This window comes from Sapajus apella, unplaced genomic scaffold (genome assembly GCF_009761245.1).
Source record: "Sapajus apella isolate SASKATOON/1434 unplaced genomic scaffold, GSC_monkey_1.0 scaffold66, whole genome shotgun sequence".
NCBI lineage: Eukaryota > Metazoa > Chordata > Mammalia > Primates > Cebidae > Sapajus > Sapajus apella.
The window spans coordinates 3181715-3199886 of NW_022437006.1; the positions used below are offsets into that span (position 1 = coordinate 3181715).

The following is an 18172-nucleotide window of genomic DNA, read 5'->3' on the forward strand; positions in this document are numbered from 1 at the left end:
ATAAAAACTCCATTATCACCTCTCCATCAATTCCTCCTTCTCACCAACAGGAGGAAGATGTTCTGGCCCAATTCATTGGATTTCTTGTGGAAGTTCCAATAGACTAATGGGCTCCAACAGAAAAGTTGGTTCCAACTGAGATTTTTCACAAAATGTTTCGTGGTAAAAATTGGTCTTATTGTCATACATTATAAACTGATTAAGTTCTTAAACTTGATGGCAAAATCATCATCTGAGTTATTTCAAGACATTCTCTTATGAAACAACAAAAACAAAAACAAAATCTTAACAGATACTGAATTCTAAATAAACTGAAGACACACAGCTTGGAACCCTAACTGCTTTCCTTTCTACTAACAGATACTGTCACACTTGCCCAGTTCTGAATCCAATCAAGACTTAGTGAAACATTTTATTTCATTTATTAATGATATAAAGGAAAAAAGAGAAAGACCTTTGGTGCATCCTCTATACACCAAATTTAGCAGAAAGTAAGTCTTAAATTAAATTGTAATGACTCAACTTTCCAAACAATGCCATGTTGTCTTCTAGACTCACCCTGTGTATGTATATTGGCCTGCCCAGGACTGGTATTTATTATGAGCTATTTGAATTTCAGTCATTTATTCATATCCCTTATGTCAGGCTCTCATTAAAATTTATTCACAAGCAAGTAGTAGGTAATACTGGCAATCCAGTGTGTACCTCCCACCTTTAACCAGATACTAAAGCCCAGTGATTGTTCACTCTTACTAAGTTGCACTTAGGTCTGTGGGTGAGGTCAGAAACTTGCTTTACATAACTTTTTTACAACAAAGAAAGTATCATTCTCTGATGTGCAAATTGCACTAATAAGGTGACTCTTTCTGAGGTTAAGTTACATGCCCTGAGCAAACTAATTTTCCCCTTACAGTATGTACAAAAACTTTACTTCCAGGTGGTAGAGGTAGCAGCACCAGTTTGTGCAGTACCCTAGTCTCTAGGGCCAAGATACTAGGATTATAAAAACCTCTCAGCTTTGATAGGGTTGGTGCTACCTGCTCCCACTGTGGGTACATGCTATCACCCTGCTCTCCTAATGCTTGAAGGTGGAGTCCGCTCCCAACCTTGTTCTTATAAGGTCCCACCCGCTGGATCCAATGTAGAATGTAACCTAAGCAGCCTTAGGAAAGTAAGACATCACATTCCAATATTGAAGGAAAGAACTGTGTATCTTTAGTTCTATAACTGTAAAATGTCCACAACTAAGCTTCAAACTTCCTAACCTTATTTCAAGCTTACACAGTGGGACAGGTCTGGGACAGCCCAGCATCCAACTTGAGAGGCCATTAATCATTTTAAGGATCTATGTTTCTTTTGAATTACCTTACCTTGCATTCTTTTTTACTCTAGAGTAAAAACCTCAAACAGGGGTAATGGATCTCTATTTTCCTGAGAGGTGAAAGTTGTCTGGGATTGCTGCCAAAGAAGCTCTGAAGAGAAAGGCCATGTCAACTATGCTGAACAGCAAGAGTGAACTATGCTGTAAAATCATCAAGAGACCCAAATAAAATGATACAGAGAATCTTCAGGAGGGATTAAAAAGCTCTTTACCTTAGAATCCCTGCCTATGGGCCTGGGAAGCTTTCTTTGTTGTTCTCAATTACTGTCAGCTATTTCCTTTTCATACCTGTCCTGAGATAAAGCAGGGACCCCCTTTTTTTTAGGGTCCTGTGGACCTCCAGAGATGGAAATAAAGTAAAATCCTGAATTCCTCCAAGGGAAATGCCAGGTACCTAGCTAGCTAATCACAGAAGCAAATAAGTGACTTGTTAAAGACTTGTTACGGCCAGATGGTAGAGGCTGTGCTGCTGTCTCTACCACCTGGCTGTAACAGGGCCAGGCGAGGTGGCTCCCACCTGTCATCACAGCACTTCCGGAGGCCTAGGTGGGTGGATCACCTGAGGCCAGGAGTTTCACCATGTTGACCAGCCTGGTGAACATGGTGAAATCTTGTCTCTAATAAAAATACAAAAATTAGCCAGGCGTGGTGGCAGTTGCCTGTAATCCCAGCTACTTGGGAGACTGAGGCAGGAGAATTGCTTGAACCCGGGAGGTGGAGGTTGCAGTGAGACATGCCTATACCATTGCACTCCAGCCTGGGCAACAAGAGTGAAACTCTGTCTCAAAAACAAAAAAAAAAGAAGGTAATAGTAGTATAAAACTATAACCAAGGAAGTTAGAGTTCACAGATTTTTGTTTTCCTTATAGAAACTAAAAATGATATTTTCACATATGTCCCTGAGTTGTTTTCCAGAGACTCACACCCCTGATGAGGATGTCCATCAAATGGATCCACTGGCCTGTAGACCTCAGATAAGGGAAAATTGAAGACTCAACTCTGACCATCATTCTTTCTTCCAGAGGGGCTTGGAGAAAATTGCACCCCTCAGCTAGTTAGCACTTTTCTGCTGATCCCAAATTTTTGAACAAAGTTCTCTCCCTTAACCAATTGCAAATCAGAAAATCTTTGAAACTACCTATGACCTATAATCCCCTGCTTCAAGATATGCCACTTTTTAGGCCAAAACCAATCTGTAACATCCATGTATTGATTTATTATTTTAACAGTAGCTTCTGCTTTCCTGAAATTTACTCCTAGCTTTCAGGGTTTGAGTGTTTAGCTGCCTGGTCCTCCTTGCCTGCTGCTCTGGAAATGCCTTTTATTTATTTATTTAGAGATGGAGTCTTACCCTTGTTGCCCAGGCTGGAGTGCAGTGGCACGACCTCGGCTTACTGCAACCTCCACCTTCTGAGTTCAAGCAATTCCTCTGCCTCAGAATCCCGAATAGCTGGTATTACAGGTGCCTGCCCTACCACACCCGGCTAATTTTTGTATTTTTAGTAGAAACGAGGTTTTGCCACGTTCGTCAGGCTGGTCTTGAACTTCTGACCTCAGGTGATCTGCCTGCCTCAGCCTCCAAAAGTGATGGGATTACAGGGATGAGCCACTGTGCCCAGCCATGCCTTGCTTTCTATTGCTGCAAAACCTTGGTGAAGACATCTAGTTTTACAGCACCAGGTGAGTGGGCCCCAGTTCAGTTCTGTAACAGTGCCACAGTTACCAAACACCATATGTTTCACAAATTTCCTGTCTCAAGATTCCTAAGCATGTTGTTTCCTTTTCCTAAAAGGCTCTTTTCCTTTTATTCCTGGATATGTATCAACATATCCAGACACCTTAGATCTTCTAAAGCACAGGTCATATGTGGCTTCCTCTAGAGAACCCTCCATCTATCCTAGCCTTCTCTTATGCCTCAAACCTCAACCTTACTGTCAATTTATCTTCTTCCTGTCTGTTCCTTCTGAGAAATAAAAAGTATTCTGAGGAATAAAAAAGAATACTGAAAGCTTGCCATCACTACCTACTAGATTTTAACCCTGTCATGCTCTCCTTATTATCCACTGAATCATATTTTTATATTAGAATAATTTTCCCTTATTGAATTTCAAAAATCTTTTCTCATGCAACCATCTGAACAATATTCAATAAGAAGTTGGCCAGGTGCAGTGGCTCACACCTGCTATCGCAGCACTTTGGGAGGCCGAAGTCAGAAGGTTGCTTGAGTCCAGGAGTTGCAGACTAGCCTGAACAACATATTGGGACCCTGTCTCTACAAAAAAGTAAAAAAAAAAAAAATTAGCTGGGCTTGGTGGTATATACCTGTAGTCTCAGTTACTTGAGAGGCTGAGGTGGGAGAATCGCTTGAGCCCAGGAGGTTGAGGCTGTAGTGAGCTGTGTTGTGCCACTGCACTCCAGCCTAAGTGACAGAGAGAGACTCTAACTCAAAAAATTCAAAACAATAAATAAAATAAGAAGTTTATATCAGTTTAACAGATAATAAACTAAAGCTCAGTGAACATATATAACTTTCTGAAGATCATTCAATCAACAAGAGAAAAAGCTACTCTGATTCCAAATCTATTACTCTTTTCAATGCACCATGATGCTTTCATCACATGAGATAACATGTGATTTCAAATTTATTACCAATGAGCTTCAAGTAACTTAAGATTAATCTTTAAACTAGTACCACAGTCCTACATTATTTAGAGAAGTAAAAATTTTTTTTAAAATCTCCAATATGTTTAGATAAATTCGTATGTCCAAATAATTAGTAGGCCAGATCCATAAATAATTAGTAAATAATGAGCTGACAACCCCTAGTGATGATAGTAACACATTACCTGCCTAGCAGTCAGTTACCATGAGGTGTATTTTGCTGTTATGATTTTGCATGTGTTAATTAGAAAGGAAAAACTGCCTTGTCCAACAAGAAGCTCATTATCACTAAGCAAAAACTTGGGTACCAAGAAAGGGCTCGGCTAATTCTCCTTATTCTTAAACAAATCATTAGATTCTTTATTCTATCCAAAGTCAGTCAGTAAGGTGTTCTTAATCCAGAGGTTAAATAAGTCAAGTTCTGGAGAACAGGAAGAATTAATTTGCTTTTCATAAATCGACAAATTTATTTTTAGGTTGACACGTTTTGTCAACACAGTTGTTCACTCAGGTGGAAATTTCCTTTTTCTTGATTCAATTTGATAACGATTTGAGATGTTTAATTACATTTCTCTATCTGTGTTTGGATTTCAAAAAACCTAAATTTCACAGCAAGAAGACTTACGTCACATCTCCATTCTCCAACATTTCCCCAATAATCTAATAGACTGCTCTTTGTTGGAAAATGAAATATCCAAACAGGCAAAATTCTTCCATTTCTTGACTTTCTTAAGGTTTGGCACATGGAGAAACAAAGCATGTAGGAGGCACCGTGAAGTAGTAGAAGGGGCCTTACCGTGCTGGAGACTTGTATTCTGGTTCCAGCTCTTACACCCAAGGACCAGCAGTGTGACTTTAAGAAGGCTAGCCAATCTCTGCCAATCTCTGCAAAGTTCAGTTAACAAAATGTCTGGACAAGGATTCTTACTAAACTCCTCTCTCCTCTATGATTGGTTCATATGAATTGTCTATAGGCCTTGACAGGGCAATGCCTTTTGATTCAAAACTCAAAAGCTCAGTAAGTGGCTTTCGCTTGTTCAGCCTAATACATCTCAGGGAGCATTATATATATATGGATTCACCCTGAAATTTCTTTGAAATGCAAGAACTCCCTAATAAGACACATACTTCATGACTAAAGATGTGATATTTGTCTATTTTTTTTTCTTAGTAACAATGTAGGAGGAAGTTATAAAAATCTGAGTGGGAAAAACGTTCTTAAATTAGCTGCTGTAGTGATATGAGTTAGTTACAAGAACCCTAAATTACATAGGAGCTCAAAACTTCACCCTATGTATTTGTCAAAACTGGACAGAGGAGAAGGCTGATTGATTGCTTTCTCATCATATAATATAAACCATAGATTCAGGTTCAGTATGCAGGAATCAAATTAAAAAAGAACCAGAGTTTAGGTAGAAGATGGAAAATTAGTTTGCAAGTAGCTTTGAAACAGAACATAAGGGTCTATGGAAAAAAATCACAAGAGAGTAAAAGACATCAAAAATTTCAGAGTGAAACGTGATATAATCAAAGAATTCAGTTCCTACCAATATCAGAATGCTGCTGTTAAATATTTCTTATTACTGCTAAGCTTATTAAATCATATGATCAATGACAGAAGAAATTGGAATGAAAGAAAATTGATTCTGTACACACATCTATGTTTAGCTTCAGCTGAGATAACTGACAATTCAGCCTGTTTAAATTGCAAAGGAAAATGCCTATATAGAGTAATAGTTTCCCTGTCTACACAAGATGGACAAACTTCTTAGCTGGCAGATTTTAAGACAAAGGTATAAAATACTACTACCTCACATTTACTGTTCCATACAGCTTTTCAGATAATTTTTAAATGTATTTAAAATGTATGAGATGCTCACAGTAACTCTGTGATTAGACAGACCCAGAATCCTCACTTCTTTGTGCACATGGGAAATCTACAGCACAGAAATGTTAAGGGAATTGGCCAGGTTCATACTATTGTAAACAGAGATAGTATTCCATTGGACCCATGCCCTCTGGGTATGAAACTCTTCTATTCTAATTTTCCAAAAATGATTTGACTAGAATATGCCCTTTAAGATCCACTTATAGGGCTGCCTTGTTTTACATTTTCTGTATGGGCATAATAATTAGCTCTACAGTTTTCCAAGGTTCAATCTCTTTTTTAAAAAAGGATTTAAATAATGACCAAAAGGACAACACTTCCCTGAACCACCTCCCTTTCAGGTGACATCACTTTCTTTTCCATCCATTCAAAAAAAGACAATATTAAGGGCCGGTTACAGTGACTCAAGCCTGTCATCACAGCATTTGGGAGGCCAGGGCAGGTGGATCACTTGAGGTCAGGAGTCTGAGACCAGCCTGGCCAATATGCCGAAACCCCATTTCAACTAAAACTACAAAAATTAGCTGGGTGTGGTGGCTCATCCAGGTAGTCCCAGCTACTTGGGAGGCTGAGGCAGGAGAATTGCTTGAACCTGGGAGGCAGAGGTTGCAGTGAGCCAAGATCATGCCACTGCACTCCAGCCTGGGCAACAGAGCAAGACTTCATTGCAAAAAAAAAAAAAAAAAAAAAAGAACTCCCTGAACTCCCTGGTAACTGGTCTCTAAAAATTGAAACGAGAGCTACTCTTCCAGCTTTACCCCCTGATTTTTGTATAAGCTTGATTTTTCTCTAACCATTCACTCCATTGTTCCTACAGTGTCTGTGTGTGCTGGGTGACAGGATCATGTTAAAAGATGTCCTTTCACAGGCAAACTCCTCAGTCTAGATAACAAAATTAAATTATTTACTGGTGGACATAGTTTGCACAGTGCCTGTTCACTGAAGCAGGCAAAAAGGTAAAGCTGCTGATGTCGCCCACCCTGCGTCACAGGCAGCTTATTTCCTAGGAAACTGCCAGGCAAGAAAGGAAGCAGCTTATTAGAGACAGGCAAAGCTCATTGTTTAAATGAGGGTTTTCTAATCCTTTCCCTTTCTCCCACTCCTAATCTCAGAAGCACTGGCAAGCATTGGTTATAAAATGTCACTGGCACTTTGCTGCTAATCAATTTGATAATGCTTCTTTGTGGCTCCTCCTTTAGAGCATTTCAGGACAAGAGCACTACTAACTTTTCAAAATATCTTACCTCGAATCTACCTTGAAAGGGAGAGTTGAAAGAAGCAACCTAATTAAATGGGTCCAGTCTCAAACTGATCACTAGCTGAGATTCAAAGGCAGCACTGACATTGAACAGCGCAGAAGTTGTGTTGCATAGATGGTAGATACATGATTTTTGCTGTTATCTCATTTATCTGGATAGTCTGCAACTCTTGGGATGTAACTGGCAGGACGACCCCACTGCCCCAGGCCAAGATCTGACAAAATCTCTGAATGTGTTTGAACAGAAATCTTGATAAAGCTTGGCTTAATTTCATACAGATGACAACCTTACATTTAGAAGTTCTGCCCTTATTAAGCATGCAAAAGCCTACCAAGGGAAGTAGAAAGAAATCAGAATTCAGGGCCTATGTTTCAAATTTTAGTTGGGTAAATAAGAAAAAGTTGTAAAAGATTTTAGATTAAGAATTTCAATTGAATATCCATGTTTCTCTTTTCTCCATACTCAGATTCCATTAAAATACAATTTAAAAATTCAGAAAGGTATCTATTCACTAATACTACTAAGAAAGGGGTGACAAATTAGCAAGCTCATGATTTAAAGTATTTTTGTAATCCATGAAACACACAAAATTTTATTATTATTCTGAACAGTCAAGGGAGGTATTACTCCGAAAGCACATGGAATAATGCAATAAGAGATGATGATTTTTCTCTGACTGAGTTCTCAGCAACTCAATCTCAAGGTAGGCATTTATGGAAATGGAGGAATGTAGTGGAATGGATATCAAAATACTTAATTGAGGAGAGTTAACAGAAAAGTTGTACAATTTCAGCTGCTCATGCCCCACCTTCCTTTCTTGAACAGCAACAGAGGTTTCACCTAACACAGACACTTTATCTCTAAAGGAATGGTATCTAGTCCCCAGAAAAAACTCCCAGAACTCCCCAACCAGTGTGTGCCACAAATGGGTTATGGGTAGTGTGGCCATATAACTTATTGTTTAAATCTAAAGACTTTTGAGAGTGAAGGGGAGTGTTGTCAATAACTATTCTAGGACAACAGGTGTAAACAGACTGTCACAGGCAAATGTGCAGTATAGACTTGTTAGTTTTGTGTGTCCTGAGATACTGATCTTTCAGCTCTTGGGTAAGCTGGGGCAACCAGAGGTTCCAGGCCAGACTGAAAAACCTCAATCTATTACCACAATGTACCACCAAATATTTCCTCTGTGTTATGAGAGAGAGAGAGAGAGAGAGAGAGAGAGAGAGAGAAGAACAAAAGAAAAGAAAAGAAAAGAAAAGAAAAAAGAAAAGAAAAGATTGGGAGCACTATGTTGAAGAAGCCACATACCCATGGCCATTTTCATATATTCCATTTGGCTACTGACAGTTTTTAAAAGATGGGCTCAAAATTTAGCAATCAGAAGTTGCCTATAAAAATCTGCTTTTGCCATTCAATAGGTATATCCATCCATACTGTACCCACATTCTTTTCTTCAAACAATCCAGTGGGGACAGAGTAGAGGCAAAATTCTCCCACTGGGAAGCTTCACTTGTTTATCTAACCTGCTCGTCTCAAATAGCCCATGAAACTTATTTCCACTGTTAGTAGAGACTTCAGAGTAAATCCCCCCCATTTTGGCCTGGTGATTGGGAAGGTGCAGCTGACCCCTGCTTCAGAGCTACACACCCTAAAGTGAAGCTGTCTCACCTGCCCAGATCTGATCTTTTAAATGAGGAGGCATGAGAAGCCACCTTTAACAATCCACCTGGTCCTTTATTTAAAAATAAGATTAGCTACCCAAACACCACAAGATACTTAAGTGAAAAACAGAAGCAAGAAAGAGAAGAGCTAAATTTCCAAGATGAATCGGGCAATCACCTGCATTTCCCTTACCACTTTTTCACACCATTCCATATAGTACTCCATAACATTATCTTCATGAGGACCCTGGCTGCTCTGATATTACCCAGTTTATTTATTTGTTTATTGATTGCCTCCTGATTAGAGAGTTATCTCCACAAGAAGGGTGATTCTAACAGTTGTTTATTTGTATATCCCTTGCCCCTAAAATAGAGGCTAGTACAGAAGAAGCACTATAAATATGTTATTTAATGGTATGGAAAAATCACTAAATGAAATACCTGCAGAAATAAACATGCCTCCCTTAGGCAGAGCAAGACTAGAGGTGGGGATGAATTTTAAACGTTGTATACAACTATGATTTTTATTATTATATGCATACTTTTTTAAAAACATTTTTTTTTTTTTGAGATGGAGTCTCGCTCTGTTGCCAGGCTGGATTGCAGTGGCAGGATCTCGGCTCACTGCAACTTCCACCTTCCGGGTTCAAGCGATTCTCCTGCCTCAGCTTCCCGAATAGCTGGGACTACAGGTATTGGCCACCAAGCCTAATGAAGTTTTGTATTTTTAGTAGAGATGAGGTTTCACCATGTCGGCCAGGATGGTCTCGATCTCCTGAACACGTGATCCACTCACCTTGGCCTTCCAAAGTGCTAGGATTACAGGCGTGAGCCACTGCACCCGGCACACATACATTATTTTTATAACAATTCAAGAAACAAAGAATGAAAATAAACTATTCATCAAGTTAAAACAATCTTTGCTTCCTAAGCTTAGAATTCTTCTCTAACATAGTAACCATCTCTAAGGAACCCAAAAATTTAACTTAACAACCCATGTAATTAATTATTTCTTGATTTGCTTGTTTACAGAGTTGGTCTTGAACTTCTCAAGCACTTCTCAGTCTACTGGCTGAGAAGTAGATAAGTTGCAAGTATAGATTCTGGAGTCAAAGAGACTTGGATTCAAATCCTTGCTCTGTCATTTGTCACCTGTGTGTCTTCAGCTCTCTATGTATTAGTTAGTTCCCTAGTTCATAAAATGAGGTTATGGTGAAAATAAAGAATGTTAGCATGAAAAAGTAATTGACTATGCCTTGCACATTAAGTGCTCAGTAAATATCAGTTACTTTAATAATTATATTTTGTATGCTTCTATATATTTAAATAATTTAAATGTCTGAAATGGACAGTAGGTCATCATCTTTTCTAGGATCATTCATTACCCACCACCTACATCCCAGGAACTGTAATGAACCCTGGGGAGATAAATAAAAAAATAAAACAAGGAGATAAACTGTGGACATGAGATATTTAACTCTATGTTCTTCATTATCTCATAGGCCTCAGATTCCTAAAAGTGAAAATGACAGATAGAGAATAGCTAAAGCTACTTTGAGTACAGATTTGTGACTGCCACACAACTCTTTGATTTTCTTTATATGCTTCCTTCTCAATCTCTCCTTTAATTGGATACATGAGTATTAAGATTAGTCACTTGACAGTTTTGCATCAGCATGTAAGTATAAATTAATTTTATAATGTTAGTCTCATACTCCGCTTCTGTCAGATCTCAGGCAACCGAGCTAGGATAAGTTTAGAAAAAAAATCAAAGAATTGCTGGAAGGCATTGGAAGATGTGCTGCCCCAGGAAGAGCAATTAAAAAAACAAAAAAGTCAACCAAAAAAATTAGGAGCTTCCTATAAGCAAATGATTTCTTTGTGCTACACAAAAACAAAATAGTATATAGGTATTAGCTAATAAATGTTATTATTTTCAAAAACGCTAGCCTCATACTCAGTATATTTCTATTCCTCAATAATTTGATTATCTTCTATAAAATAAAAATAGGTGAGCTCTGATATGATGGACTTCCTGAAGCCACTATATCACACTCCAATTCTCTAAAAATTAAGTATATTTTTTATAAATTAAATTTATCAGTTGAAAAATTATAAGGGACAGTCAACAATAACCAAGGAGAAATCCTGTAAAGAGAGAAAGCAGAGGAATTCAATTCAAGTAGAAAACAAATGCGTAGTAGAAGCCCCCTGTAAAAAGCGTAAGCGGCTCTGAGCACACTCTGAGTGTGGAGAGTCAGATACTGGGCTCTGGCACCAGCAAGAAAGGGACTAACTAGTTGGATACTTCAGTGACAGCAGCAGGTAGATCGACTTTTCCACATCTCTGCCCCTTGCAACAAAAGCACCACGCATCAGCAACAGAGCCTCTGGTTGCCAGTTGGGAACACAGGTAGAAGAAGTATGTCAGGTTCCAGGTGACTGGGGACATTCAGAGGGAATGAGGAACCTATATGCCTCAAAGAATAATATAAATAACGAACAGAGTATCCCATTCAGGAACGCTTTCTTCCTGGCCCCATCCCATCCTCTCATTCTTGGCAGGAATATTTACTCTCCAATTTGCCATAGTGTCTACTACCCACTCTATTTGTTTATTTTAGCAGTCCAGTCCCATAGGTATTTGAGTTGTGCCCAGAAAACTACTGGCCATCCTTTGCATAGACTTGAAAGGAGTAGTGAATTAAAATAGGCTCTAACAAAAGCATCACATGTGTTTGTGTTGATCAAGTGACAGCCTGAACTGCAAAAAGCCCCAATTGATAAAATAACTGGCCTTAACTGTAGGGCTTTACTGAACCAATGATTTGATTTGCTGAGACCAAAAATAACTGTGTGAACCATCTAGTAAGAAAGAATTATGTAGGAGGATTTTCAGAGCCTCTGCAATGATGGGTTGATCTATCTCCTGAAGGAGCTTGTAAGAACGAATAGAATACGTTATTAAACTGAAAGGACTTTAAGTTGCAGCAAATAAGATCTGGGATGTTTTAAAGGCCTGTTGGCCGTGCACAGTGGCTTACACCTATAATCCCAGCACTTGGGAGGCCAAGCAGGCGGATCACCTGAGGTCAGGGGTTTGAGACCAGCCTGGCCAACATGGTGAAACCCCATTGCTACCAAAAATATAAAAATTAGCTAGGTGTGGTGGCATAGGTATAATCCCAGCTACTCAGGAGGCTGAGACTGGAGAATCACTTGAACCTGAGGAGCAGAGGTTGCAGTGAGCCAAGATCACTCCACTGTACTCCAGCCTGGGCAACAAGAGTGAAACTCTGTCTCAAAAAATTAAAATTAAAATTAAAAAGCCCTGTTAGCTAAACCCCCTTTCCCTCTTTGTGTCTGTGCTCAAATGGTTTCTGAGCAATTCCTTATCAACTGAAGTGCACTCTTTCAACAAATTACTATAAATGGTTATGTGTATAAGAGATAAAATCTTATTTCAAACTCAAATGGTAACGAAATATCAGAAAGCCCCTGCCATCTGGCTTTACAGAACCAGTGTTGAGAGTTCAAACCACAGTAGCCAAGTATCTTGTGATCTAGAGACTAATAACTAGACAGACTCAAAGTAAATCAAACAAATGAAATAATATTCTGAAATTATGCCCAAATTAGAACACCACACAGGCAATACACTAAATGTTTGATTTTTGAGTTATTACATACACTTAAAGAGTCTAAACCTTGCCAGGCACAGTGGCTCACATCTATAATCCCAGAACTTTTGGATGCCGAGGGAGGTGGATCATCTGAGGTCAGGAGTTTGAGACTAGCTTGACCAACAAGGTGAAACCCCATCTCTACTAAATATACAAAAATTAGCTAGACATAGTGGCAGGCATAGTGGCAGCCAGACGTAGTGGCAGGGAGACTTAGTCTCCCAAGTCCTAGCTACTTGGGAGACTGAGACAGAAGAACTGCTTGAACCCAGGAGGTGGAGGTTGCAGGGAGCTGAGATTGCACCACTGCACTCCAGCCTGGGCAAAGAGCGAGACTTTGTCTTAAAAAAAAAACAAAAAAACAGTGTAACCTAACATAAAGATCACAAAACTTAAAGAAGAGGGAATTCCTTCCTTAAAATTGTTTAATGGCTTTGTCCACAAAGGTGAATACTAATACAGTGCAAATAACCATGCAAATTCTTAACTAAGGGCAAAAAATTAAGTCACTGTTGATGTTGTACAAAATGAAAATTTCGTTTTACTTGAGGCCAATGTGGCTCTAGAATAAAGAATAACCTTTGCAATTTAGATTTTAGAAGTACCTAGAATACATTAACATCCCAATTATCTGAAGATTTTTTAATGCATATTTCTAAGAGCTTTGCTTATAAAAACTTCAACCGATGAAACTGCTTCTAAGTTAGTCAAGATTCAATGCTACATGTCTGAAGACCTAAAACTTAATTAAAATATTTTCAAAGATATAACTGTGTAGGTTGTATATATAATTGTTCTTTAGTATTCAAGGGGAATTGGTTCCTCCCTGTGGATTGGTCCTCCCTGTGGCTACCAAAATCCACAGATGCTCAAATGCTTGATTTAAAATGGTGTAGTTATATGTATATAACCTACATACATCCTCCATGTTCTGTAAACTATCTTTAGATAACTCATAATACCTAGTGCAATGTCAATGCCATAGACATAGTTGTGATACTGAATTATTTCAGGAATAATAAAAAACAGTCTGTACGTGTGTAGTACAGACACAATCATCCTTTTCCTCAAACATTTTCAATACACAGTTGGTTGAATCCGTGGATGCTGAACCCTTTGGATATGGAAAGCTGACTGTATACAAATATAAGTTTCCTTGAGGGAAAGGTCCCTTGACGAAGATTCCTTCAGAAAGGGATTAAAAAGGTAAAATTAAATGAACGTATTGCAATAGCTAGAAAATATTTATCATTTACTAGCAGCATTTCATATATAGACAATGTGACATAATCATAATGATACAAATAACCAAACTGGGGAAGTAAATGTCATAATTTTGTAGCTTGCTTCTGTCTTGCATTCCTGGGTAAATTGATTCAATTTCTTTAAGCTTTAGTTTTCTCACCTTTAAAATTGGGATGATAATGTCTGTTCTGAATCTCTTTCAAATTTTATAATAAATAACTGATAAAATACATGTAAAAGTATCTGGAAAATGCGAGTTGGATCACTCCCGTAATTTTGATAATACACACTCATCTTTCCAATCCATGCATTAATATCATTGGTCTCTCAAAACCTAATATACATTTTGATATTCTAGGGAAATTCAGAAGTCTTTATTCTTCTTCCCCAAACTTCCCCTCCTGCCTGAGAGTTAGAGCTGTCTCTGCCCATGATGCAATTTTATAATAGTCCATTTATTGAGAATCTAGAATGTGCCAGGATAAATGCATACTTACAAAGTTGGTTTCTTTTTTTTTTTTTTGAGATGGAGTTTTGTTCTTGTTGCCCAGGCTGGAGTGCAATGGCGCGATCTCAGCTCACTGCAACTTCTACCTCCAAGGTTCAAAGCCCTAAAGTGATTAAGATAAAATTTGTTAAAATTTCAAATTTTGCAAAGCAATACAATAATTCTCTATTAAGAAAATAGGACCACTGACATATACCTATGACAGTGTTATATTTTCTGACATGTTTACAGTTTTTACTCTAAATTCTCAATCTTTCTGTATTCTTCTCATTTTTTGATGTATGTGGAACTTAAGTGGATTTCGTTCACAGATTTCCTTGCCAGATCAATTTTGAATAAATCCTACATCTTTGCAAATTCGTTCTTAGGCAACTTGGCTTTCTAGTTTTTCCACTGCTAGGAAATAAGGCGACTACTAAAAAAAATGATGAGTTTAACTTTCCTAGCAGATTGGCTAAATATTAACTACTATTATGTGATATTGTGCTGTAGCTGGCCTAGAGTTAGAGCCTGAACAACATCATTTTATAAAAGACAAAGCTGTTTTTTAAAATAAGTTGTAACAGCTGCCGCATTCTCCTCACAATAACTGCTGGCCTTGGCTTTGGTAAATAAAACTGCTAGTTTGTTCTGCAAAATAACTACTATGTAAAGCTGCTTATACTTTGCTTATCAGTAACTGCTCTCTGTGGCCCTAATGTGACAGGCAAGGAGCCCTAACCCACGGCATCTTGGCTCCCATGACTTGTAATAAGTAACTAAGGTCTGTGATTTCCACCTTACCCAGATAATGTGTAAATAAATGTTTATTTTGACTTCTGTAAACCACTTAAGTAACAAACAGAATGACAAGAGTTCCCTGGCCCTTGGAATATCCGGCGCCCTCATCTCCACCCAGGAGGTGATTTACAGAATCCACTAGCCCTCCAAATGTCTGAGACCTTTTCATCCCCATCCCCACACCTCACCCCCACTCCCAAGGTGGTTTTTCAGGTATAAAAAGTCTTGGCACCTTCCTTTCGACACCACAGGTTGGACAGACATGAGTCCTCTGTGGTCATTGGCATAATAAAGACCCTGCAATTTGGCATACTTTTGTCTTGGTGTTAACTTTCTATGCTCGGTCCAGTATAACATTTGGAGGTTCCACCAGACAAAAGCCATCTCAGAGTCTCACCCGGGCAGCTGCTCCCACCTCGGGGGTCATGGGGGAGGCTCCCCCTGTTCTTTCCCAGGGCCCTGGAGTGCCACCTTGGAGGATAAGCGACCTCTCAGCTGACATTCACCGGAAATTCCTCAGGGTCCTGGAAACCCCCGGAGGTAAGTTTAGTCTGGAATCTGGGAACTAGTTCAAAGGAAGGGCCTGAGTCGGGGGACTGATGAGTCATTGCAACTCTGACCAGGCAGGCCTCACTGAGACGTCCCTCAAGGCTTCTGGTGGCTGGCATAGTGGGTGGCGCTTTCTGGTGGCTGTTGCAGTGGGTAGCAGCCTTCTGGTAGCTGGTATAGTGAGTATCAGCATTCGATTGTTTTCCGTAACCTCTGTGTGAGTGAGAAAGTGAGTGTGTATATATGTAGTCCCACGGCTGAAAGGCTACAGGGCTTGTGTGGGCCTTCACCTGCGGTTCCACTGGAGCGTCATAGAGCATAACGGTGATTCACCTCAGAGCTGTCCTACTTGGACTTCCATCCTGAGGTGACCAGGCCGGGGGATTATACGGGTACACCTTAGCCAAGACGCTTCTGAAAAATTCCTCTGGGAAAGTGGCTAGGCAGGCATCTGACTGGTCTCCCATCTGAGGGGCACCCACCCTTTGTCTGTCACTCTTGTATGTGGTCCTGTCTCGTTTGTAAATTTGTCAGTTTTATTAGACTCCTGCTAGCAGACATACACTGGTTCAGGCCATCTTCCCTTGAGGTAGGGGATATTTTATAGTGGTTGACGAACCACTGGATGCAGGGAAATTTTATTAATTACACCCCTGTAGAGATTACTGTCTTCTCCTTCTTTCTCATCTTCTTCTATCACTGAGGCCTCACTCTTTCTTCCTTTGCCATGTGGCAGATAATCTTAACTGTAGTTGTCTTTATTCTCTTCCTTGTTATGGCCTTCTTGTGGCCTGTAAATTCTCCCAGCCACCTCCACCAGGGAAAGAGTACTTTTGCCCGTGCTGGATCTGATTCCATGTCAGGAAGGCCATTGTGCCCTCGACACCTTGGAGGTAGTTTCTTTGGAACTGTGGGGAACAAAACCCTAGATCAGAGTTTATGGGTGCTCTTTTCCAGGCTGGGATGGAAAAAAGGTAACTGCTTATTCTGCCAAGAAAGCGTCCTATGTTGTTATGGGCAGTGCCCAATGGTGCATCACAGAGAGGCATATTGGCACCATCCTGGATGTTGGGAGGTAGGATGTCACTGCCCAATAGAAACTGGCAGCACTTCTGCATACTCTACTGGGTGTGGTGGGTCCAAAACACACATCCGGTAGACCTCTTAGTTCACCTGTTTTGTCACTTACCAACCTTTCTGAAGCAACTGGCCATTAAAATGTATAAGGGGGAGGATTATGCCCGGGCAGTGCTAAACCTCCATAGTGCTTATTCTTGCCAGTTGTGGTTTGCAGGGAAAAAGACCACCACCTTACCTTGGCCCCTACCCCTTGTTCCTCTGACTAGGATTAGGGATAGAACCTAAAATCCAGTTGTCTGGTCCTTGCAGGACCTGGCTGCAGAGGCCCTACTAAAACCTGCTTTAAAGAGGGCCAAACTTGAATTTGAGGCTTTCCAAAATTGGCTTTACCACAGAAAGAGAAAGTAGGGAAGGGAAAAGAGGAGAAAAGAGAAGAGAGTGGAGAAAGTAGGAGAAAGAAGAAGAGAAGGAAGGAAAGATAGAGAAAGTAGGGGAAAAAAGAAGGCAAAGAGAGGAAGTAGAGAAGCAAGGAGACAGAGACAGAGAGAGAGAAGAGAGAGAGGAGGCAGAGAAGAATTTGATGCCTTTCAGGATCCCTGTGTCAAGGGGACCAAAAGCCGCAGTGGCGGGGAACTCACAGCCAGCCCAGCAGCTGCGAGCTCAGTTTTAAACTGACACAAAAAGTGTTTTTTTCTTTCTCTGCCAGCCAGCAGCCCCACCCAGCTCTGAGGCAGGCCACACTGCATTTACATCCAGAATCTGGCTTAAAAAAAAAGCTTTCTAACCCTTTATAACACAAGTGACTTGTTAGCACAGTTGTTAAGGTGTGAGGCCTGCAACTACAAGGTTGTTGGTTCAAATCCTTAGTGAAGGCAGTCTTTTGGGGTAAATTCAAAAATTAAAGAAAAAAAAAACCAAACGGGGTAGTCTAGCTCCCAGCCTTGTACCTCCCTCCAATGCATGACGGCCAACTTCAAAGTTGGGTTCTCAGGCCAATATGGGGTGAAGTTAACCCCTGGAAAACTCCGCTCTTTGTGCGAGCCATCTTTTAAAATTAAGTAGCCAAATACTAAAATCTATGACCTCAAAAATTACCCACGCTGTATGGAAAATGGTTGCAGAAACTACTGGATACCCTGACCAGTTTCCATACATTGACCAATGGTTGGGTTTAGTCCAATGGCCTCCCCCATGGCTAAAGCACTGCATAAAACAGGCTAGTCTTCAGGTCACATTAGCTAGCCCAAAGAAAGTCCCTTCTGGGCCAGCCATTCTCCCCACCCCAGTGGAGGATCAGGAATTACTACCACCCTATTCAAGGCCCTCTAAACCAGTGCCTCAGCAACCCCCTCGACAGTACTATTAACTAAACCTTGTCCCCTGCTGCACACCCGCAGCAGAGCCCAACACCCATCAGCGGTCCATCCTCTCCAAGAGGCACCCCCAAAAGAAGACAATCGGGGTTGCCCATTCT

General features: G+C 40.0%; 1 long non-coding RNA gene across 1 annotated transcript; it reads right to left on the reverse strand.

The window, feature by feature from the left end:
• Positions 1-1265: 1265 nt before the first annotated feature.
• On the reverse strand, positions 1266-17576 carry LOC116530289. Its single transcript, XR_004259926.1, has 3 exons — positions 17496-17576; positions 12118-12121; positions 1266-1276 (listed from the first exon to the last, which is right to left on the reverse strand). It is a non-coding gene; the product is annotated as an uncharacterized LOC116530289 (long non-coding RNA).
• Between the last annotated feature and the right edge of the window lie 596 nt (positions 17577-18172).